We start from the raw sequence: 24729 nt of genomic DNA on the forward strand, positions 1-24729 counted from the left end.
ACTGGTTTCAAGGGAGAGATGTACATTAGTGCGAATGGGAGATGGACCTCGAGGAAGAGCGGTGGCGGCAAAGCAGCGTAAAGGCGTAAGTATTGATGGTGATTATTATAGTTGTTAAGGCGGCAGTAAAGTGACAACGAAATGGAAGGACTAAAGTAAAGTAGGGTTAGTGATTGTGGAAGGGAGGAAAATGTGAGGGAAGAGGCAGGTTTGAATTGGGGAGCATCAAGCACAGACACCCAACAGTGCGAGGTTTGGATGGAGCAAATTGCTTTTGTTCAGCAAACAAGCATATAAATAAACACGGATTTTAGTGGGCTCTCCAAGTGGGCGCCGAGGAGAAAGGAGAACTGCAAACACTTATTGCCGTGATTCGGATTCGAACCGAGGATGCTGCGGCCACAAACCAGAGTACTAACCACTATACGATCACGGCGCCACACACTAGCTGTGGTTACGAACCCGGGCAGCTGCAGCAATGTCACAACCGACACTGCCTCGAAACGGTGCATTTTTGCGATGGGACCAACATCAGATCTGTTAAAAATTTTGGCAGTAATGTAATACGACACACGCCCCAGGAGCGATTACAGCTTTAATCCACTGCCTTAGACCGTTCGCCCAGGCTGTCCTAAACAGCACATTTCAATTTCGAAACTAACTGAAAGCTGCCTTTCCTGATGACTGCCCGCCCAGCCCATGGTTTTGCATTGCAAGTTGGGGGAAATATCAAACGCTGTCGGTTCGAAACGGAGTCGACTTTTTCCGCGAAAAGAGTCATATATTCCCCAACGTCATACAAAGGCGAAATGCTGAAGATGCTGGAACCTTGATATATAAAAAGCCACTGCTTGAGCTAATTAGCAGCTTTGACTTTGTCATGAGAAACAGAGTTAATGTTCCAGGTATATGATATTTAGGAAATTAAACAATGACGAAAGGGTTGACTTGTTCAAATCGCATTGTTGCTGTCAGCAATTTCAACCCCAGGTGTCCCATATGACAGGTGAGGATACTCAGCATTATACCAATGAGGAACGCATCCACAGCCGATATATGGTGGGATGCATCGTTCCTGTTCCACTGAATCTTTCGAAAAAAAATATTTGATGACACTTGTTTCACCTTCCATCGGACACTGTTGAAAGAAAACTTATAATTCACATTTCCGTCTCTTTGTAAATTAAGATGCAGAGTAACCGGATGTAGGCAGCGAGGAATCTGTTAGGCAAACTGCCACGCAGAAACGTGTAGAAAATGTGAGGCGCAGAAAGATACACATAGACAGAAATAAGCACACAGGCAGACAATTACATTCGCGCCACATAAGTGCCAGGCAATGACCAACTGCAACAAGTGAGTATCCAACCATCTCCGCTTGACAGTCAATGGCATTACCATCGCTGAATCCCGAACTATCAACATGTGCCGGGTTACAACTAGCCAGAAACTGAACTAGATCAGCCATATAAGTACTGTGGCTACAGGAGCAGGTCACAAGCTGCTAATTTAACTTCTGAATCCCCAAAGCCTGCCCACCATCCACAAGACAGGAAGGCAGGCACCACCAGTTCCGAAGAAGGGTCACTGACCCGAAACGTTAACTCTGCTTCTCTTTCCACAGATGCCGCCAGACCTGCTGAGTGATTGCAGCATTTCTTGTTTTTGTACCAGTCAGGAGTGTTTTGGAATACCCTCCATTTGTTGGTTGAGTGCAGCTCCAGCAACACTCAAGAAGCTCGACCCCATCCAGGACAAACAACGCGCTTGACTGACACCCCCATGAATCAACTTCAACATTCGCTCCTTCCACCACGGACTCACAGTGGCTGCAGTGCACTTTAAAATCCTGATTGCTTTCATCGAGCCTCTGTTGAGTCACTAGCTCGCTAGCTTAGCTTCCTGCTGCAGTAAGTTAAAGCTATTGAACCAACTTCGTTCAGCTGATGGACAAGTAAATGCCACTGCCAGGCAGTTTCTGTTTAACAAGGCAATTTAAGACACTTGAAGTTTGAAAAATCTATGACAATGCCTGACTCTTAATTTGCATTTAACTTGCGGAAAGCTTACCGGAATTTACCATGTCCCACCGTCACACGCAGACAAGGTCTCCACTCCGGCGAAGAATTTACTCCGTGCGCCTCTCGCTTGCAGCATGATTGTTTGAAAAGACGGTTGAAAGGTACCTATTGAATGAAAATATTAAACCAAATGCAGATCTAGTGTCAGGAAATTAATCCAGATGATGAGGCAATCCTCCCGTTTCCTCGAGATCGATATCGATATTACCCAAATCTTTCCAGAGGGAGCGGGGTAAATAAAATGAGCCTTGTGAAGCAGTGCGTTAAATATTAAGCCGACAGTTGTGAGGGGGTTCGACGCTCCTCGGGGAAAAACGAGCGAATTGCAAATGCAACGCATTAAGGACTCGGCCATCACAACTGTGGCTACTTATTCATCAACAATTTAAACTCTGCTATGACAGCAAAACACTGTGGCGACTGGCAGTCTAACTTGCGCACAGCAATGTTGGAAATGTTCAGCAAATGAAGCAGCATCGGTGGAGAGAGGAGGGAAGATAACATTTCAGATAAACGACCGTTCACTTTAAAATTAATCCTCACCTCGCTGACTCTGCACTGTGTGTTGAATCTCGGTAACGACTGTTTAGTTGGTTCTCTGATATTCAATTTGCTGCAAATTCCTCAACTCGAAAAGAACTGCAGCGATCCGTGCAATAATCTAAATCCTCTGATATTTAATGGCAATATGACATCAGTATTCTGCTGGATACTGAATGTGAACAGCAGAAATGTGGTGGTCTGCTCCCACAGCGCACAGACCAGCCCCAGTCTCTGTTGCTGCCCGCCGGCTGCTCAAACCTTATCTCTGATTATAAATTGCAACCAGATTCAAGCTAAACGTGCAGGATAGAGATGAATCACCGAGGTAAAGATCAAATATATAAAATAGATTACTTACACCAGAGAAATAATCACACAATATCTATTGAACATTAAAATGCAGCATTATATGAAGAAGACAACAAAGACTTTCAGTACTTTTGGCGATCTGTGATAGGTGTTTAGAGGCAAAGAAAGTCCAGGTCATCAGTAAGCATTGAAATTATCAATAGATTCCGAAGATAATGTTGTGAACAATCGGGCCGCTGCCCTTCGGAAGGCCAGACCTGCTTTTGCAGCGCTTGTCTGCCTAGCCGTCCCACAGGTCTAAATGCATGGACTGGTTTCAAGGGAGAGATGTACATTAGTGCGAATGGGAGATGGACCTCGAGGAAGAGCGGTGGCGGCAAAGCAGCGTAAAGGCGTAAGTATTGATGGTGATTATTATAGTTGTTAAGGCGGCAGTAAAGTGACAACGAAATGGAAGGACTAAAGTAAAGTAGGGTTAGTGATTGTGGAAGGGAGGAAAATGTGAGGGAAGAGGCAGGTTTGAATTGGGGAGCATCAAGCACAGACACCCAACAGTGCGAGGTTTGGATGGAGCAAATTGCTTTTGTTCAGCAAACAAGCATATAAAAAAACACGGATTTTAGTGGGCTCGCCAAGTGGGCGCCGAGGAGAAAGGAGAACTGCAAACAGTTATTGCCGTGACTCGGATTCGAACCGAGGTTGCTGCGGCCACAACGCAGAGTACTAACCACTATACGATCACGGCGCCACACACTAGCTGTGGTTACGAACCCGGGCAGCTGCAGCAATGTCACAACCGACACTGCCTCGAAACGATGCATTTTTGCGATGGGACCAACATCAGATCTGTAAAAAATTTTGGCAGTAATGTAATACGACACACGCCCCAGGAGCGATTACAGCTTTAATCCACTGCCTTAGACCGTTCGCCCAGGCTGTCCTAAAAAGCACATTTCAATTTCGAAACTAACTGAAAGCTGCCTTTCCTGATGACTGCCCGCCCAGCCCATGGTTTTGCATTGCAAGTTGGGGGAAATATCAAACGCTGTCGGTTCGAAACGGAGTCGACATTTTCCGCGAAAAGAGTCATATATTCCCCAACGTCATACAAAGGCGAAATGCTGAAGATGCTGGAACCTTGATATATAAAAAGCCACTGCTTGAGCTAATTAGCAGCTTTGACTTTGTCATGAGAAACAGAGTTAATGTTCCAGGTATATGATATTTAGGAAATTAAACAATGACGAAAGGGTTGACTTGTTCAAATCGCATTGTTGCTGTCAGCAATTTCAACCCCAGGTGTCCCATATGACAGGTGAGGATACTCAGCATTTTAACAATGAGGAACGCATCCACAGCCTATATATGGTGGGATGCATCGTTCCTGTTCCACTGAATCTTTCGAAAAAAAATATTTGATGACACTTGTTTCACCTTCCATCGGACACTGTTGAAAGAAAACTTATAATTCACATTTCCGTCTCTTTGTAAATTAAGATGCAGAGTAACCGGAAGTAGGCAGCGAGGAATCTGTTAGGCAAACTGCCACGCAGAAACGTGTAGAAAATGTGAGGCGCAGAAAGATACACATAGACAGAAATAAGCACACAGGCAGACAATTACATTCGCGCCACATAAGTGCCAGGCAATGACCAACTGCAACAAGTGAGTATCCAACCATCTCCGCTTGACAGTCAATGGCATTACCATCGCTGAATCCCGAACTATCAACATGTGCCGGGTTACAACTAGCCAGAAACTGAACTAGATCAGCCATATAAGTACTGTGGCTACAGGAGCAGGTCACAAGCTGTTAATTTAACTTCTGAATCCCCAAAGCCTGCCCACCATCCACAAGACAGGAAGGCAGGCACCACCAGTTCCGAAGAAGGGTCACTGACCCGAAACGTTAACTCTGCTTCTCTTTCCACAGATGCTGCCAGACCTGCTGAGTGATTGCAGCATTTCTTGTTTTTGTACCAGTCAGGAGTGTTTTGGAATACCCTCCAGTTGTTGGTTGAGTGCAGCTCCAGCAACACTCAAGAAGCTCGACCCCATCCAGGACAAACAACGCGCTTGACTGACACCCCCATGAATCAACTTCAACATTCGCTCCTTCCACCACGGACTCACAGTGGCTGCAGTGCACTTTAAAATCCTGATTGCTTTCATCGAGCCTCTGTTGAGTCACTAGCTCGCTAGCTTAGCTTCCTGCTGCAGTAAGTTAAAGCTATTGAACCAACTTCGTTCAGCTGATGGACAAGTAAATGCCACTGCCAGGCAGTTTCTGTTTAACAAGGCAATTTAAGACACTTGAAGTTTGAAAAATCTATGACAATGCCTGACTCTTAATTTGCATTTAACTTGCGGAAAGCTTACCGGAATTTACCATGTGGACCAAAGTCCCACCGTCACACGCAGACAAGGTCTCCACTCCGGCGAAGAATTTACTCCGTGCGCCTCTCGCTTGCAGCATGATTGTTTGAAAAGACGGTTGAAAGGTACCTATTGAATGAAAATATTAAACCAAATGCAGATCTAGTGTCAGGAAATTAATCCAGATGATGAGGCAATCCTCCCGTTTCCTCGAGATCGATATCGATATTACCCAAATCTTTCCAGAGGGAGCGGGGTAAATAAAATGAGCCTTGTGAAGCAGTGCGTTAAATATTAAGCCGACAGTTGTGAGGGGGTTCGACGCTCCTCGGGGAAAAACGAGCGAATTGCAAATGCAACGCATTAAGGACTCGGCCATCACAACTGTGGCTACTTATTCATCAACAATTTAAACTCTGCTATGACAGCAAAACACTGTGGCGACTGGCAGTCTAACTTGCGCACAGCAATGTTGGAAATGTTCAGCAAATGAAGCAGCATCGGTGGAGAGAGGAGGGAAGATAACATTTCAGATAAACGACCGTTCACTTTAAAATTAATCCTCACCTCGCTGACTCTGCACTGTGTGTTGAATCTCGGTAACGACTGTTTAGTTGGTTCTCTGATATTCAATTTGCTGCAAATTCCTCAACTCGAAAAGAACTGCAGCGATCCGTGCAATAATCTAAATCCTCTGATATTTAATGGCAATATGACATCAGTATTCTGCTGGATACTGAATGTGAACAGCAGAAATGTGGTGGTCTGCTCCCACAGCGCACAGACCAGCCCCAGTCTCTGTTGCTGCCCGCCGGCTGCTCAAACCTTATCTCTGATTATAAATTGCAACCAGATTCAAGCTAAACGTGCAGGATAGAGATGAATCACCGAGGCAAAGATCAAATATATAAAATAGATTACTTACACCAGAGAAATAATCACACAATATCTATTGACCATTAAAATGCAGCATTATATGAAGAAGACAACAAAGACTTTCAGTACTTTTGGCGATCTGTGATAGGTGTTTAGAGGCAAAGAAAGTCCAGGTCATCAGTAAGCATTGAAATTATCAATAGATTCCGAAGATAATGTTGTGAACAATCGGGCCGCTGCCCTTCGGAAGGCCAGACCTGCTTTTGCAGCGCTTGTCTGCCTAGCCGTCCCACAGGTCTAAATGCATGGACTGGTTTCAAGGGAGAGATGTACATTAGTGCGAATGGGAGATGGACCTCGAGGAAGAGCGGTGGCGGCAAAGCAGCGTAAAGGCGTAAGTATTGATGGTGATTATTATAGTTGTTAAGGCGGCAGTAAAGTGACAACGAAATGGAAGGACTAAAGTAAAGTAGGGTTAGTGATTGTGGAAGGGAGGAAAATGTGAGGGAAGAGGCAGGTTTGAATTGGGGAGCATCAAGCACAGACACCCAACAGTGCGAGGTTTGGATGGAGCAAATTGCTTTTGTTCAGCAAACAAGCATATAAATAAACACGGATTTTATTGGGCTCTGAGGAGAAAGGAAAACTGCAAACAGCTATTGCCGTGACTCGGATTCGAACCGAGGTTGCTGCGGCCACAACGCAGAGTACTAACCACTATACGATCACGGCGCCACACACTAGCTGTGGTTTCGAACTAGGGCAGCTGCAGCAATGTCACAACCGACACTGCCTCGAAACGATGCATTTTTGCGATGGGACCAACATCAGATCTGTAAAAAATATTGGCAGTAATGTAATACGACACACGCCCCAGGAGCGATTACAGCTTTAATCCACTGCCTTAGACCGTTCGCCCAGGCTGTCCTAAACAGCACATTTCAATTTCGAAACTAACTGAAAGCTGCCTTTCCTGATGACTGCCCGCCCAGCCCATGGTTTTGCATTGCAAGTTGGGGGAAATATCAAACGCTGTCGGTTCGAAACGGAGTCGACTTTTTCCGCGAAAAGAGTCATATATTCCCCAACGTCATACAAAGGCGAAATGCTGAAGATGCTGGAACCTTGATATATAAAAAGCCACTGCTTGAGCTAATTAGCAGCTTTGACTTTGTCATGAGAAACAGAGTTAATGTTCCAGGTATATGATATTTAGGAAATTAAACAATGACGAAAGGGTTGACTTGTTCAAATCGCATTGTTGCTGTCAGCAATTTCAAACCCAGGTGTCCCATATGACAGGTGAGGATACTCAGCATTATACCAATGAGGAACGCATCCACAGCCTATATATGGTGGGATGCATCGTTCCTGTTCCACTGAATCTTTCGAAAAAAAATATTTGATGACACTTGTTTCACCTTCCATCGGACACTGTTGAAAGAAAGCTTATAATTCACATTTCCGTCTCTTTGTAAATTAAGATGCAGAGTAACCGGATGTAGGCAGCGTGGAATCTGTTAGGCAAACTGCCACGCAGAAACGTGTAGAAAATGTGAGGCGCAGAAAGATACACATAGACAGAAATAAGCACACAGGCAGACAATTACATTCGCGCCACTGAAGTGCCAGGCAATGACCAACTGCAACAAGTGAGTATCCAACCATCTCCGCTTGACAGTCAATGGCATTACCATCGCTGAATCCCGAACTATCAACATGTGCCGGGTTACAACTAGCCAGAAACTGAACTAGATCAGCCATATAAGTACTGTGGCTACAGGAGCAGGTCACAAGCTGCTAATTTAACTTCTGAATCCCCAAAGCCTGCCCACCATCCACAAGACAGGAAGGCAGGCACCACCAGTTCCGAAGAAGGGTCACTGACCCGAAACGTTAACTCTGCTTCTCTTTCCACAGATGCCGCCAGACCTGCTGAGTGATTGCAGCATTTCTTGTTTTTGTACCAGTCAGGAGTGTTTTGGAATACCCTCCATTTGTTGGTTGAGTGCAGCTCCAGCAACACTCAAGAAGCTCGACCCCATCCAGGACAAACAACGCGCTTGACTGACACCCCCATGAATCAACTTCAACATTCGCTCCTTCCACCACGGACTCACAGTGGCTGCAGTGCACTTTAAAATCCTGATTGCTTTCATCGAGCCTCTGTTGAGTCACTAGCTCGCTAGCTTAGCTTCCTGCTGCAGTAAGTTAAAGCTATTGAACCAACTTCGTTCAGCTGATGGACAAGTAAATGCCACTGCCAGGCAGTTTCTGTTTAACAAGGCAATTTAAGACACTTGAAGTTTGAAAAATCTATGACAATGCCTGACTCTTAATTTGCATTTAACTTGCGGAAAGCTTCCCTTAATTTACCATGTGGACCAAAGTCCCACCGTCACACGCAGACAAGGTCTCCACTCCGGCGAAGAATTTACTCCGTGCGCCTCTCGCTTGCAGCATGATTGTTTGAAAAGACGGTTGAAAGATACCTATTGAATGAAAATATTAAACCAAATGCAGATCTAGTGTCAGGAAATTAATCCAGATGATGAGGCAATCCTCCCGTTTCCTCGAGATCGATATCGATATTACCCAAATCTTTCCAGAGGGAGCGGGGTAAATAAAATGAGCCTTGTGAAGCAGTGCGTTAAATATTAAGCCGACAGTTGTGAGGGGGTTCGACGCTCCTCGGGGAAAAACGAGCGAATTGCAAATGCAACGCATTAAGGACTCGGCCATCACAACTGTGGCTACTTATTCATCAACAATTTAAACTCTGCTATGACAGCAAAACACTGTGGCGACTGGCAGTCTAACTTGCGCACAGCAATGTTGGAAATGTTCAGCAAATGAAGCAGCATCGGTGGAGAGAGGAGGGAAGATAACATTTCAGATAAACGACCGTTCACTTTAAAATTAATCCTCACCTCGCTGACTCTGCACTGTGTGTTGAATCTCGGTAAAGACTGTTTAGTTGGTTCTCTGATATTCAATTTGCTGCAAATTCCTCAACTCGAAAAGAACTGCAGCGATCCGTGCAATAATCTAAATCCTCTGATATCTAATGGCAATATGACATCAGTATTCTGCTGGATACTGAATGTGAACAGCAGAAATGTGGTGGTCTGCTCCCACAGCGCACAGACCAGCCCCAGTCTCTGTTGCTGCCCGCCGGCTGCTCAAACCTTATCTCTGATTATAAATTGCAACCAGATTCAAGCTAAACGTGCAGGATGGAGATGAATCACCGAGGCAAAGATCAAATATATAAAATAGATTACTTACACCAGAGAAATAATCACACAATATCTATTGACCATTAAAATGCAGCATTATATGAAGAAGACAACAAAGACTTTCAGTACTTTTGGCGATCTGTGATAGGTGTTTAGAGGCAAAGAAAGTCCAGGTCATCAGTAAGCATTGAAATTATCAATAGATTCCGAAGATAATGTTGTGAACAATCGGGCCGCTGCCCTTCGGAAGGCCAGACCTGCTTTTGCAGCGCTTGTCTGCCTAGCCGTCCCACAGGTCTAAATGCATGGACTGGTTTCAAGGGAGAGATGTACATTAGTGCGAATGGGAGATGGACCTCGAGGAAGAGCGGTGGCGGCAAAGCAGCGTAAAGGCGTAAGTATTGATGGTGATTATTATAGTTGTTAAGGCGGCAGTAAAGTGACAACGAAATGGAAGGACTAAAGTAAAGTAGGGTTAGTGATTGTGGAAGGGAGGAAAATGTGAGGGAAGAGGCAGGTTTGAATTGGGGAGCATCAAGCACAGACACCCAACAGTGCGAGGTTTGGATGGAGCAAATTGCTTTTGTTCAGCAAACAAGCATATAAATAAACACGGATTTTAGTGGGCTCCGAGGAGAAAGGAGAACTGCAAACAGTTATTGCCGTGACTCGGATTCGAACCGAGGTTGCTGCGGCCACAACGCAGAGTACTAACCACTATACGATCACGGCGCCACACACTAGCTGTGGTTACGAACCCGGGCAGCTGCAGCAATGTCACAACCGACACTGCCTCGAAACGATGCATTTTTGCGATGGGACCAACATCAGATCTGTAAAAAATTTTGGCAGTAATGTAATACGACACACGCCCCAGGAGCGATTACAGCTTTAATCCACTGCCTTAGACCGTTCGCCCAGGCTGTCCTAAAAAGCACATTTCAATTTCGAAACTAACTGAAAGCTGACTTTCCTGATGACTGCCCGCCCAGCCCATGGTTTTGCATTGCAAGTTGGGGGAAATATCAAACGCTGTCGGTTCGAAACGGAGTCGACTTTTTCCGCGAAAAGAGTCATATATTCCCCAACGTCATACAAAGGCGAAATGCTGAAGATGCTGGAACCTTGATATATAAAAAGCCACTGCTTGAGCTAATTAGCAGCTTTGACTTTGTCATGAGAAACAGAGTTAATGTTCCAGGTATATGATATTTAGGAAATTAAACAATGACGAAAGGGTTGACTTGTTCAAATCGCATTGTTGCTGTCAGCAATTTCAACCCCAGGTGTCCCATATGACAGGTGAGGATACTCAGCATTTTAACAATGAGGAACGCATCCACAGCCTATATATGGTGGGATGCATCGTTCCTGTTCCACTGAATCTTTCGAAAAAAAATATTTGATGACACTTGTTTCACCTTCCATCGGACACTGTTGAAAGAAAACTTATAATTCACATTTCCGTCTCTTTGTAAATTAAGATGCAGAGTAACCGGAAGTAGGCAGCGAGGAATCTGTTAGGCAAACTGCCACGCAGAAACGTGTAGAAAATGTGAGGCGCAGAAAGATACACATAGACAGAAATAAGCACACAGGCAGACAATTACATTCGCGCCACATAAGTGCCAGGCAATGACCAACTGCAACAAGTGAGTATCCAACCATCTCCGCTTGACAGTCAATGGCATTACCATCGCTGAATCCCGAACTATCAACATGTGCCGGGTTACAACTAGCCAGAAACTGAACTAGATCAGCCATATAAGTACTGTGGCTACAGGAGCAGGTCACAAGCTGCTAATTTAACTTCTGAATCCCCAAAGCCTGCCCACCATCCACAAGACAGGAAGGCAGGCACCACCAGTTCCGAAGAAGGGTCACTGACCCGAAACGTTAACTCTGCTTCTCTTTCCACAGATGCCGCCAGACCTGCTGAGTGATTGCAGCATTTCTTGTTTTTGTACCAGTCAGGAGTGTTTTGGAATACCCTCCATTTGTTGGTTGAGTGCAGCTCCAGCAACACTCAAGAAGCTCGACCCCATCCAGGACAAACAACGCGCTTGACTGACACCCCCATGAATCAACTTCAACATTCGCTCCTTCCACCACGGACTCACAGTGGCTGCAGTGCACTTTAAAATCCTGATTGCTTTCATCGAGCCTCTGTTGAGTCACTAGCTCGCTAGCTTAGCTTCCTGCTGCAGTAAGTTAAAGCTATTGAACCAACTTCGTTCAGCTGATGGACAAGTAAATGCCACTGCCAGGCAGTTTCTGTTTAACAAGGCAATTTAAGACACTTGAAGTTTGAAAAATCTATGACAATGCCTGACTCTTAATTTGCATTTAACTTGCGGAAAGCTTACCGGAATTTACCATGTGGACCAAAGTCCCACCGTCACACGCAGACAAGGTCTCCACTCCGGCGAAGAATTTACTCCGTGCGCCTCTCGCTTGCAGCATGATTGTTTGAAAAGACGGTTGAAAGGTACCTATTGAATGAAAATATTAAACCAAATGCAGATCTAGTGTCAGGAAATTAATCCAGATGATGAGGCAATCCTCCCGTTTCCTCGAGATCGATATCGATATTACCCAAATCTTTCCAGAGGGAGCGGGGTAAATAAAATGAGCCTTGTGAAGCAGTGCGTTAAATATTAAGCCGACAGTTGTGAGGGGGTTCGACGCTCCTCGGGGAAAAACGAGCGAATTGCAAATGCAACGCATTAAGGACTCGGCCATCACAACTGTGGCTACTTATTCATCAACAATTTAAACTCTGCTATGACAGCAAAACACTGTGGCGACTGGCAGTCTAACTTGCGCACAGCAATGTTGGAAATGTTCAGCAAATGAAGCAGCATCGGTGGAGAGAGGAGGGAAGATAACATTTCAGATAAACGACCGTTCACTTTAAAATTAATCCTCACCTCGCTGACTCTGCACTGTGTGTTGAATCTCGGTAACGACTGTTTAGTTGGTTCTCTGATATTCAATTTGCTGCAAATTCCTCAACTCGAAAAGAACTGCAGCGATCCGTGCAATAATCTAAATCCTCTGATATTTAATGGCAATATGACATCAGTATTCTGCTGGATACTGAATGTGAACAGCAGAAATGTGGTGGTCTGCTCCCACAGCGCACAGACCAGCCCCAGTCTCTGTTGCTGCCCGCCGGCTGCTCAAACCTTATCTCTGATTATAAATTGCAACCAGATTCAAGCTAAACGTGCAGGATAGAGATGAATCACCGAGGTAAAGATCAAATATATAAAATAGATTACTTACACCAGAGAAATAATCACACAATATCTATTGAACATTAAAATGCAGCATTATATGAAGAAGACAACAAAGACTTTCAGTACTTTTGGCGATCTGTGATAGGTGTTTAGAGGCAAAGAAAGTCCAGGTCATCAGTAAGCATTGAAATTATCAATAGATTCCGAAGATAATGTTGTGAACAATCGGGCCGCTGCCCTTCGGAAGGCCAGACCTGCTTTTGCAGCGCTTGTCTGCCTAGCCGTCCCACAGGTCTAAATGCATGGACTGGTTTCAAGGGAGAGATGTACATTAGTGCGAATGGGAGATGGACCTCGAGGAAGAGCGGTGGCGGCAAAGCAGCGTAAAGGCGTAAGTATTGATGGTGATTATTATAGTTGTTAAGGCGGCAGTAAAGTGACAACGAAATGGAAGGACTAAAGTAAAGTAGGGTTAGTGATTGTGGAAGGGAGGAAAATGTGAGGGAAGAGGCAGGTTTGAATTGGGGAGCATCAAGCACAGACACCCAACAGTGCGAGGTTTGGATGGAGCAAATTGCTTTTGTTCAGCAAACAAGCATATAAAAGAACACGGATTTTAGTGGGCTCTCCAAGTGGGCGCCGAGGAGAAAGGAGAACTGCAAACAGTTATTGCCGTGACTCGGATTCGAACCGAGGTTGCTGCGGCCACAACGCAGAGTACTAACCACTATACGATCACGGCGCCACACACTAGCTGTGGTTACGAACCCGGGCAGCTGCAGCAATGTCACAACCGACACTGCCTCGAAACGATGCATTTTTGCGATGGGACCAACATCAGATCTGTAAAAAATTTTGGCAGTAATGTAATACGACACACGCCCCAGGAGCGATTACAGCTTTAATCCACTGCCTTAGACCGTTCGCCCAGGCTGTCCTAAAAAGCACATTTCAATTTCGAAACTAACTGAAAGCTGCCTTTCCTGATGACTGCCCGCCCAGCCCATGGTTTTGCATTGCAAGTTGGGGGAAATATCAAACGCTGTCGGTTCGAAACGGAGTCGACATTTTCCGCGAAAAGAGTCATATATTCCCCAACGTCATACAAAGGCGAAATGCTGAAGATGCTGGAACCTTGATATATAAAAAGCCACTGCTTGAGCTAATTAGCAGCTTTGACTTTGTCATGAGAAACAGAGTTAATGTTCCAGGTATATGATATTTAGGAAATTAAACAATGACGAAAGGGTTGACTTGTTCAAATCGCATTGTTGCTGTCAGCAATTTCAACCCCAGGTGTCCCATATGACAGGTGAGGATACTCAGCATTTTAACAATGAGGAACGCATCCACAGCCTATATATGGTGGGATGCATCGTTCCTGTTCCACTGAATCTTTCGAAAAAAAATATTTGATGACACTTGTTTCACCTTCCATCGGACACTGTTGAAAGAAAACTTATAATTCACATTTCCGTCTCTTTGTAAATTAAGATGCAGAGTAACCGGAAGTAGGCAGCGAGGAATCTGTTAGGCAAACTGCCACGCAGAAACGTGTAGAAAATGTGAGGCGCAGAAAGATACACATAGACAGAAATAAGCACACAGGCAGACAATTACATTCGCGCCACATAAGTGCCAGGCAATGACCAACTGCAACAAGTGAGTATCCAACCATCTCCGCTTGACAGTCAATGGCATTACCATCGCTGAATCCCGAACTATCAACATGTGCCGGGTTACAACTAGCCAGAAACTGAACTAGATCAGCCATATAAGTACTGTGGCTACAGGAGCAGGTCACAAGCTGTTAATTTAACTTCTGAATCCCCAAAGCCTGCCCACCATCCACAAGACAGGAAGGCAGGCACCACCAGTTCCGAAGAAGGGTCACTGACCCGAAACGTTAACTCTGCTTCTCTTTCCACAGATGCTGCCAGACCTGCTGAGTGATTGCAGCATTTCTTGTTTTTGTACCAGTCAGGAGTGTTTTGGAATACCCTCCAGTTGTTGGTTGAGTGCAGCTCCAGCAACACTCAAGAAGCTCGACCCCATCCAGGACAAACAACGCGCTTGACTGACACCCCCATGAATCAACTTCAACATTCGCTCCTTCCACCACGGACTCACAGTGGCTGCAGTGCACTTTAAAATCCTGATTGCTTTCATCGAGCCTCTGTTGAGTCACTAGCTCGCTAGCTTAGCTTCCTGCTGCAGTAAGTTAAAGCTATTGAACCAACTTCGTTCAGCTGATGGACAAGTAAATGCCACTGCCAGGCAGTTTCTGTTTAACAAGGCAATTTAAGACACTTGAAGTTTGAAAAATCTATGACAATGCCTGACTCTTAATTTGCATTTAACTTGCGGAAAGCTTACCGGAATTTACCATGTGGACCAAAGTCCCACCGTCACACGCAGACAAGGTCTCCACTCCATCGAAGAATTTACTCCGTGCGCCTCTCGCTTGCAGCATGATTGTTTGAAAAGACGGTTGAAAGGTACCTATTGAATGAAAATATTAAACCAAATGCAGATCTAGTGTCAGGAAATTAATCCAGATGATGAGGCAATCCTCCCGTTTCCTCGAGATCGATATCGATATTACCCAAATCTTTCCAGAGGGAGCGGGGTAAATAAAATGAGCCTTGTGAAGCAGTGCGTTAAATATTAAGCCGACAGTTGTGAGGGGGTTCGACGCTCCTCGGGGAAAAACGAGCGAATTGCAAATGCAACGCATTAAGGACTCGGCCATCACAACTGTGGCTACTTATTCATCAACAATTTAAACTCTGCTATGACAGCAAAACACTGTGGCGACTGGCAGTCTAACTTGCGCACAGCAATGTTGGAAATGTTCAGCAAATGAAGCAGCATCGGTGGAGAGAGGAGGGAAGATAACATTTCAGATAAACGACCGTTCACTTTAAAATTAATCCTCACCTCGCTGACTCTGCACTGTGTGTTGAATCTCGGTAACGACTGTTTAGTTGGTTCTCTGATATTCAATTTGCTGCAAATTCCTCAACTCGAAAAGAACTGCAGCGATCCGTGCAATAATCTAAATCCTCTGATATTTAATGGCAATATGACATCAGTATTCTGCTGGATACTGAATGTGAACAGCAGAAATGTGGTGGTCTGCTCCCACAGCGCACAGACCAGCCCCAGTCTCTGTTGCTGCCCGCCGGCTGCTCAAACCTTATCTCTGATTATAAATTGCAACCAGATTCAAGCTAAACGTGCAGGATAGAGATGAATCACCGAGGCAAAGATCAAATATATAAAATAGATTACTTACACCAGAGAAATAATCACACAATATCTATTGACCATTAAAATGCAGCATTATATGAAGAAGACAACAAAGACTTTCAGTACTTTTGGCGATCTGTGATAGGTGTTTCGAGGCAAAGAAAGTCCAGGTCATCAGTAAGCATTGAAATTATCAATAGATTCCGAAGATAATGTTGTGAACAATCGGGCCGCTGCCCTTCGGAAGGCCAGACCTGCTTTTGCAGCGCTTGTCTGCCTAGCCGTCCCACAGGTCTAAATGCATGGACTGGTTTCAAGGGAGAGATGTACATTAGTGCGAATGGGAGATGGACCTCGAGGAAGAGCGGTGGCGGCAAAGCAGCGTAAAGGCGTAAGTATTGATGGTGATTATTATAGTTGTTAAGGCGGCAGTAAAGTGACAACGAAATGGAAGGACTAAAGTAAAGTAGGGTTAGTGATTGTGGAAGGGAGGAAAATGTGAGGGAAGAGGCAGGTTTGAATTGGGGAGCATCAAGCACAGACACCCAACAGTGCGAGGTTTGGATGGAGCAAATTGCTTTTGTTCAGCAAACAAGCATATAAAAAAACACGGATTTTAGTGGGCTCTCCAAGTGGGCGCCGAGGAGAAAGGAGAACTGCAAACAGTTATTGCCGTGACTCGGATTCGAACCGAGGTTGCTGCGGCCACAACGCAGAGTACTAACCACTATACGATCACGGCGCCACACACTAGCTGTGATTACGAATCCGGGCAGCTGCAGCAATGTCACAACCGACACTGCCTCGAAACGATGCATTTTTGCGATGGGACCAACATCAGATCTGTAAAAAATTTTGGCAGTAATGTAATACGACACACGCCCCAGGAGCGATTACAGCTTTAATCCACTGCCTTAGACCGTTCGCCCAGGCTGTCCTAAAAAGCACATTTCAATTTCGAAACTAACTGAAAGCTGCCTTTCCTGATGAATGACCGCCCAGCCCATGGTTTTGCATTGCAAGTTGGGGGAAATATCAAACGCTGTCGGTTCGAAACGGAGTCGACTTTTTCCGCGAAAAGAGTCATATATTCCCCAACGTCATACAAAGGCGAAATGCTGAAGATGCTGGAACCTTGATATATAAAAAGCCACTGCTTGAGCTAATTAGCAGCTTTGACTTTGTCATGAGAAACAGAGTTAATGTTCCAGGTATATGATATTTAGGAAATTAAACAATGACGAAAGGGTTGACTTGTTCAAATCGCATTGTTGCTGTCAGCAATTTCAACCCCAGGTGTCCCATATGACAGGTGAGGATACTCAGCATTATACCAATGAGGAACGCATCCACAGCCTATATATGGTGGGATGCATCGTTCCTGTTCCACTGAATCTTTCGAAAAAAAATATTTGATGACACTTGTTTCACCTTCCATCGGACACTGTTGAAAGAAAACTTATAATTCACATTTCCGTCTCTTTGTAAATTAAGATGCAGAGTAACCGGATGTAGGCAGCGAGGAATCTGTTAGGCAAACTGCCACGCAGAAACGTGTAGAAAATGTGAGGCGCAGAAAGATACACATAGACAGAAATAAGCACACAGGCAGACAATTACATTCGCGCCACATAAGTGCCAGGCAATGACCAACTGCAACAAGTGAGTATCCAACCATCTCCGCTTGACAGTCAATGGCATTACCATCGCTGAATCCCGAACTATCAACATGTGCCGGGTTACAACTAGCCAGAAACTGAACTAGATCAGCCATATAAGTACTGTGGCTACAGGAGCAGGTCACAAGCTGCTAATTTAACTTCTGAATCCCCAAAGCCTGCCCACCATCCACAAGACAGGAAGGCAGGCACCACCAGTTCCGAAGAAGGGTTACTGACCCGAAACGTTAACTCTGCTTCTCTTTCCACAGATGCCGCCAGACCTGCTGAGTGATTGCAGCATTTCTTGTTTTTGTACCAGTCAGGAGTGTTTTGGAATACCCTCCAGTTGTTGGTTGAGTGCAGCTCCAGCAACACTCAAGAAGCTCGACCCCATCCAGGACAAACAACGCGCTTGACTGACACCCCCATGAATCAACTTCAACATTCGCTCCTTCCACCACGGACTCACAGTGGCTGCAGTGCACTTTAAAATCCTGATTGCTTTCATCGAGCCTCTGTTGAGTCACTAGCTCGCTAGCTTAGCTTCCTGCTGCAGTAAGTTAAAGCTATTGAACCAACTTCGTTCAGCTGATGGACAAGTAAATGCCACTGCCAGGCAGTTTCTGTTTAACAAGGCAATTTAAGACACTTGAAGTTTGAAAAATCTATGACAATGCCTGACTCTTAATTTGCATTTAACTTGCGGAAAGCTTACCGGAATTTACCGTGTGGACCAAAGTCCCACCGTCACACGCAGACAAGGTCTCCACTCCGGCGAAGAATTTACTCCGTGCGCCTCTCGCTTGCAGCATGATTGTTTGAAAAGACGGTTGAAAGGTACCTATTGAATGAAAATATTAAACCAAATGCAGATCTAGTGTCAGGAAATTAATCCAGATGATGAGGCAATCCTCCCGTTTCCTCGAGATCGATATCGATATTACCCAAATCTTTCCAGTGGGAGCGGGGTAAATAAAATGAGCCTTGTGAAGCCGTGCGTTAAATATTAAGCCGACAGTTGTGAGGGGGTTCGACGCTCCTCGGGGAAAAACGAGCGAATTGCAAATGCAACGCATTAAGGACTCGGCCATCACAACTGTGGCTACTTATTCATCAACAATTTAAACTCTGCTATGACAGCAAAACACTGTGGCGACTGGCAGTCTAACTTGCGCACAGCAATGTTGGAAATGTTCAGCAAATGAAGCAGCATCGGTGGAGAGAGGAGGGAAGATAACATTTCAGATAAACGACCGTTCACTTTAAAATTAATCCTCACCTCGCTGACTCTGCACTGTGTGTTGAATCTCGGTAACGACTGTTTAGTTGGTTCTCTGATATTCAATTTGCTGCAAATTCCTCAACTCGAAAAGAACTGCAGCGATCCGTGCAATAATCTAAATCCTCTGATATTTAATGGCAATATGACATCAGTATTCTGCTGGATACTGAATGTGAACAGCAGAAATGTGGTGGTCTGCTCCCACAGCGCACAGACCAGCCCCAGTCTCTGTTGCTGCCCGCCGGCTGCTCAAACCTTATCTCTGATTATAAATTGCAACCAGATTCAAGCTAAACGTGCAGGATAGAGATGAATCACCGAGGCAAAGATCAAATATATAAAATAGATTACTTACACCAGAGAAATAATCACACAATATCTATTGACCATTAAAATGCAGCATTATATGAAGAAGACAACAAAGACTTTCAGTACTTTTGGCGATCTGTGATAGGTGTTTAGAGGCAAAGAAAGTCCAGGTCATCAGTAAGCATTGAAATTATCAATAGATTCCGAAGATAATGTTGTGAACAATCGGGCCGCTGCCCTTCGGAAGGCCAGACCTGCTTTTGCAGCGCTTGTCTGCCTAGCCGTCCCACAGGTCTAAATGCATGGACTGGTTTCAAGGGAGAGATGTACATTAGTGCGAATGGGAGATGGACCTCGAGGAAGAGCGGTGGCGGCAAAGCAGCGTAAAGGCGTAAGTATTGATGGTGATTATTATAGTTGTTAAGGCGGCAGTAAAGTGACAACGAAATGGAAGGACTAAAGTAAAGTAGGGTTAGTGATTGTGGAAGGGAGGAAAATGTGAGGGAAGAGGCAGGTTTGAATTGGGGAGCATCAAGCACAGACACCCAACAGTGCGAGGTTTGGATGGAGCAAATTGCTTTTGTTCAGCAAACAAGCATATAAATAAACACGGATTTTAGTGGGCTCTCCAAGTGGGCGCCGAGGAGAAAGGAGAACTGCAAACAGTTATTGCCGTGACTCGGATTCGAACCGAGGTTGCTGCGGCCACAACGCAGAGTACTAACCACTATACGATCACGGCGCCACACACTAGCTGTGGTTATGAACTCGGGCAGCTGCAGCAATGTCACAACCGACACTGCCTCGAAACGATGCATTTTTGCGATGGGACCAACATCAGTTCTGCAAAAAATTTTGGCAGTAATGTAATACGACACACGCCCCAGGAGCGATTACAGCTTTAATCCACTGCCTTAGACCGTTCACCCAGGCTGTCCTAAACAGCACATTTCAATTTCGAAACTAACTGAAAGCTGCCTTTCCTGATGACTGCCCGCCCAGCCCATGGTTTTGCATTGCAAGTTGGGGGAAATATCAAACGCTGTCTGTTCGAAACGGAGTCGACTTTTTCCGCGAAAAGAGTCATATATTCCCCAACGTCATACAAAGGCGAAATGCTGAAGATGCTGGAACCTTGATATATAAAAAGCCACTGCTTGAGCTAATTAGCAGCTTTGACTTTGTCATGAGAAACAGAGTTAATGTTCCAGGTATATGATATTTAGGAAATTAAACAATGACGAAAGGGTTGACTTGTTCAAATCGCATTGTTGCTGTCAGCAATTTCAACCCCAGGTGTCCCATATGACAGGTGAGGATACTCAGCATTATACCAATGAGGAACGCATCCACAGCCGATATATGGTGGGATGCATCGTTCCTGTTCCACTGAATCTTTCGAAAAAAAATATTTGATGACACTTGTTTCACCTTCCATCGGACAGTGTTGAAAGAAAACTTATAATTCACATTTCCGTCTCTTTGTAAATTAAGATGCAGAGTAACCGGATGTAGGCAGCGAGGAATCTGTTAGGCAAACTGCCACGCAGAAACGTGTAGAAAATGTGAGGCGCAGAAAGATACACATAGACAGAAATAAGCACACAGGCAGACAATTACATTCGCGCCACATAAGTGCCAGGCAATGACCAACTGCAACAAGTGAGTATCCAACCATCTCCGCTTGACAGTCAATGGCATTACCATCGCTGAATCCCGAACTATCAACATGTGCCGGGTTACAACTAGCCAGAAACTGAACTAGATCAGCCATATAAGTACTGTGGCTACAGGAGCAGGTCACAAGCTGCTAATTTAACTTCTGAATCCCCAAAGCCTGCCCACCATCCACAAGACAGGAAGGCAGGCACCACCAGTTCCGAAGAAGGGTCACCGACCCGAAACGTTAACTCTGCTTCTCTTTCCACAGATACCGCCAGACCTGCTGAGTGATTGCAGCATTTCTTGTTTTTGTACCAGTCAGGAGTGTTTTGGAATACCCTCCATTTGTTGGTTGAGTGCAGCTCCAGCAACACTCAAGAAGCTCGACCCCATCCAGGACAAACAACGCGCTTGACTGACACCCCCATGAATCAACTTCAACATTCGCTCCTTCCACCACGGACTCACAGTGGCTGCAGTGCACTTTAAAATCCTGATTGCTTTCATCGAGCCTCTGTTGAGTCACTAGCTCGCTAGCTTAGCTTCCTGCTGCAGTAAGTTAAAGCTATTGAACCAACTTCGTTCAGCTGATGGACAAGTAAATGCCACTGCCAGGCAGTTTCTGTTTAACAAGGCAATTTAAGACACTTGAAGTTTGAAAAATCTATGACAATGCCTGACTCTTAATTTGCATTCAATTTGCGGAAAGCTTACCGGAATTTACCATGTGGACCAAAGTCCCACCGTCACACGCAGACAAGGTCTCCACTCCGGCGAAGAATTTACTCCGTGCGCCTCTCGCTTGCAGCATGATTATTTGAAAAGACGGTTGAAAGGTACCTATTGAATGAAAATATTAAACCAAATGCAGATCTAGTGTCAGGAAATTAATCCAGATGATGAGGCAATCCTCCCGTTTCCTCGAGATCGATATCGATATTCCCCAAATCTTTCCAGTGGGAGCGGGGTAAATAAAATGAGCCTTGTGAAGCACTGCGTTAAATATTAAGCCGACAGTTGTGAGGGGGTTCGACGCTCCTCGGGGAAAAACGAGCGAATTGCAAATGCAACGCATTAAGGACTCGGCCATCACAACTGTGGCTACTTATTCATCAACAATTTAAACTCTGCTATGACAGCAAAACACTGTGGCGACTGGCAGTCTAACTTGCGCACAGCAATGTTGGAAATGTTCAGCAAATGAAGCAGCATCGGTGGAGAGAGGAGGGAAGATAACATTTCAGATCAACGACCGTTCACTTTAAAATTAATCCTCACCTCGCTGACTCTGCACTGTGTGTTGAATCTCGGTAACGACTGTTTAGTTGGTTCTCTGATATTCAATTTGCTGCAAATTCCTCAACTCGAAAAGAACTGCAGCGATCCGTGCAATAATCTAAATCCTCTGATATTTAATGGCAATATGACATCAGTATTCTGCTGGATACTGAATGTGAACAGCAGAAATGTGGTGGTCTGCTCCCACAGCGCACAGACCAGCCCCAGTCTCTGTTGCTGCCCGCCGGCTGCTCAAACCTTATCTCTGATTATAAATTGCAACCAGATTCAAGCTAAACGTGCAGGATAGAGATGAATCACCGAGGCAAAGATCAAATATATAAAATAGATTACTTACACCAGAGAAATAATCACACAATATCTATTGACCATTAAAATGCAGCATTATATGAAGAAGACAACAAAGACTTTCAATACTTTTGGCGATCTGTGATAGGTGTTTCGAGGCAAAGAAAGTCCAGGTCATCAGTAAGCATTGAAATTATCAATAGATTCCGAAGATAATGTTGTGAACAATCGGGCCGCTGCCCTTCGGAAGGCCAGACCTGCTTTTGCAGCGCTTGTCTGCCTAGCCGTCCCACAGGTCTAAATGCATGGACTGGTTTCAAGGGAGAGATGTACATTAGTGCGAATGGGAGATGGACCTCGAGGAAGAGCGGTGGCGGCAAAGCAGCGTAAAGGCGTAAGTATTGATGGTGATTATTATAGTTGTTAAGGCGGCAGTAAAGTGACAACGAAATGGAAGGACTAAAGTAAAGTAGGGTTAGTGATTGTGGAAGGGAGGAAAATGTGAGGGAAGAGGCAGGTTTGAATTGGGGAGCATCAAGCACAGACACCCAACAGTGCGAGGTTTGGATGGAGCAAATTGCTTTTGTTCAGCAAACAAGCATATAAATAAACAAGGATTTTAGTGGGCTGTCCAAGCGGGCGCCGAGGAGAAAGGAGAACTGCAAACAATTATTGCCGTGACTCGGATTCGAACCGATGATGCTGCGGCCACAACGCAGAGTACTAACCACTATACGATCACGGCGCCACACACTAGCTGTGGTTACAAACCCGGGCAGCTGCAGCAATGTCACAACCGACACTGCCTCGAAACGATGCATTTTTGCGATGGGACCAACATCAGATCTGTAAAAATTTTTGGCAGTAATGTAATACGACACACGCCCCAGGAGCGAATACAGCTTTAATCCACTGCCTTAGACCGTTCGCCCAGGCTGTCCTAAACAGCACATTTCAATTTCGAAACTCACTGAAAGCTGCCTTTCCTGATGACTGCCCGCCCAGCCCATGGTTTTGCATTGCAAGTTGGGGGAAATATCAAACGCTGCGGTTCGAAACGGAGTCGACTTTTTCCGCGAAAAGAGTCACATATTCCCCAACGTCATACAAAGGCGAAATGCTGAAGATGCTGGAACCTTGATATATAAAAAGCCACTGCTTGAGCTAATTAGCAGCTTTGACTTTGTCATGAGAAACAGAGTTAATGTTCCAGGTATATGATATTTAGGAAATTAAACAATGACGAAAGGGTTGACTTGTTCAAATCGCATTGTTGCTGTCAGCAATTTCAACCCCAGGTGTCCCATATGACAGGTGAGGATACTCAGCATTATACCAATGAGGAACGCATCCACAGCCTATATATGGTGGGATGCATCGATCCTGTTCCACTGAATCTTTCGAAAAAAAATATTTGATGACACTTGTTTCACCTTCCATCGGACACTGTTGAAAGAAAACTTATAATTCACATTTCCGTCTCTTTGTAAATTAAGATGCAGAGTAACCGGATGTAGGCAGCGAGGAATCTGTTAGGCAAACTGCCACGCAGAAAAGTGTAGAAAATTTGATGCGCAGAAAGATACACATAGACAGAAATAAGCACACAGGCAGACAATTACATTCGCGCCACATAAGTGCCAGGCAATGACCAACTGCAACAAATGAGTATCCAACCATCTCCGCTTGACAGTCAATGGCATTACCATCGCTGAATCCCGAACTATCAATATGTGCCGGGTTACAACTAGCCAGAAACTGAACTAGATCAGCCATATAAGTACTGTGGCTACAGGAGCAGGTCACAAGCTGCTAATTTAACTTCTGAATCCCCAAAGCCTGCCCACCATCCACAAGACAGGAAGGCAGGCACCACCAGTTCCGAAGAAGGGTCACTGACCCGAAACGTTAACTCTGCTTCTCTTTCCACAGAAGCTGCCAGACCTGCTGAGTGATTGCAGCATTTCTTGTTTTTGTACCAGTCAGGAGTGTTTTGGAATACCCTCCATTTGTTGGTTGAGCGCAGCTCCAGCAACACTCAAGAAGCTCGACCCCATCCAGGACAAACAACGCGCTTGACTGACACCCCCATGAATCAACTTCAACATTCGCTCCTTCCACCACGGACTCACAGTGGCTGCAGTGCACTTTAAAATCCTGATTGCTTTCATCGAGCCTCTGTTGAGTCACTAGCTCGCTAGCTTAGCTTCCTGCTGCAGTCAGTTAAAGCTATTGAACCAACTTCGTTCAGCTGATGGACAAGTAAATGCCACTGCCAGGCAGTTTCTGTTTAACAAGGCAATTTAAGAC

At 45.1% G+C, this 24729-nt stretch overlaps 6 non-coding genes across 6 annotated transcripts; all 6 read right to left on the minus strand.

Moving 5' to 3' along the window:
* Nucleotides 1–3606: 3606 nt before the first annotated feature.
* Nucleotides 3607–3678, minus strand: trnah-gug (transfer RNA histidin (anticodon GUG)). Its single transcript has one exon. It is a non-coding gene; the product is annotated as a tRNA-His (tRNA).
* Nucleotides 3679–6845: 3167 nt separating this feature from the next.
* On the minus strand, nucleotides 6846–6917 carry trnah-gug (transfer RNA histidin (anticodon GUG)). The gene has a single exon. It is a non-coding gene; the product is annotated as a tRNA-His (tRNA).
* A 3167-nt stretch (nucleotides 6918–10084) lies between these two features.
* trnah-gug (transfer RNA histidin (anticodon GUG)) lies at nucleotides 10085–10156 on the minus strand. Its single transcript has one exon. It is a non-coding gene; the product is annotated as a tRNA-His (tRNA).
* Nucleotides 10157–13336: 3180 nt separating this feature from the next.
* Nucleotides 13337–13408, minus strand: trnah-gug (transfer RNA histidin (anticodon GUG)). The gene has a single exon. It is a non-coding gene; the product is annotated as a tRNA-His (tRNA).
* A 3180-nt stretch (nucleotides 13409–16588) lies between these two features.
* On the minus strand, nucleotides 16589–16660 carry trnah-gug (transfer RNA histidin (anticodon GUG)). The gene has a single exon. It is a non-coding gene; the product is annotated as a tRNA-His (tRNA).
* A 3180-nt stretch (nucleotides 16661–19840) lies between these two features.
* On the minus strand, nucleotides 19841–19912 carry trnah-gug (transfer RNA histidin (anticodon GUG)). Its single transcript has one exon. It is a non-coding gene; the product is annotated as a tRNA-His (tRNA).
* Between the last annotated feature and the right edge of the window lie 4817 nt (nucleotides 19913–24729).

The sequence above is a fragment of the Heterodontus francisci genome, chromosome 29, assembly GCF_036365525.1.
Source record: "Heterodontus francisci isolate sHetFra1 chromosome 29, sHetFra1.hap1, whole genome shotgun sequence".
NCBI lineage: Eukaryota > Metazoa > Chordata > Chondrichthyes > Heterodontiformes > Heterodontidae > Heterodontus > Heterodontus francisci.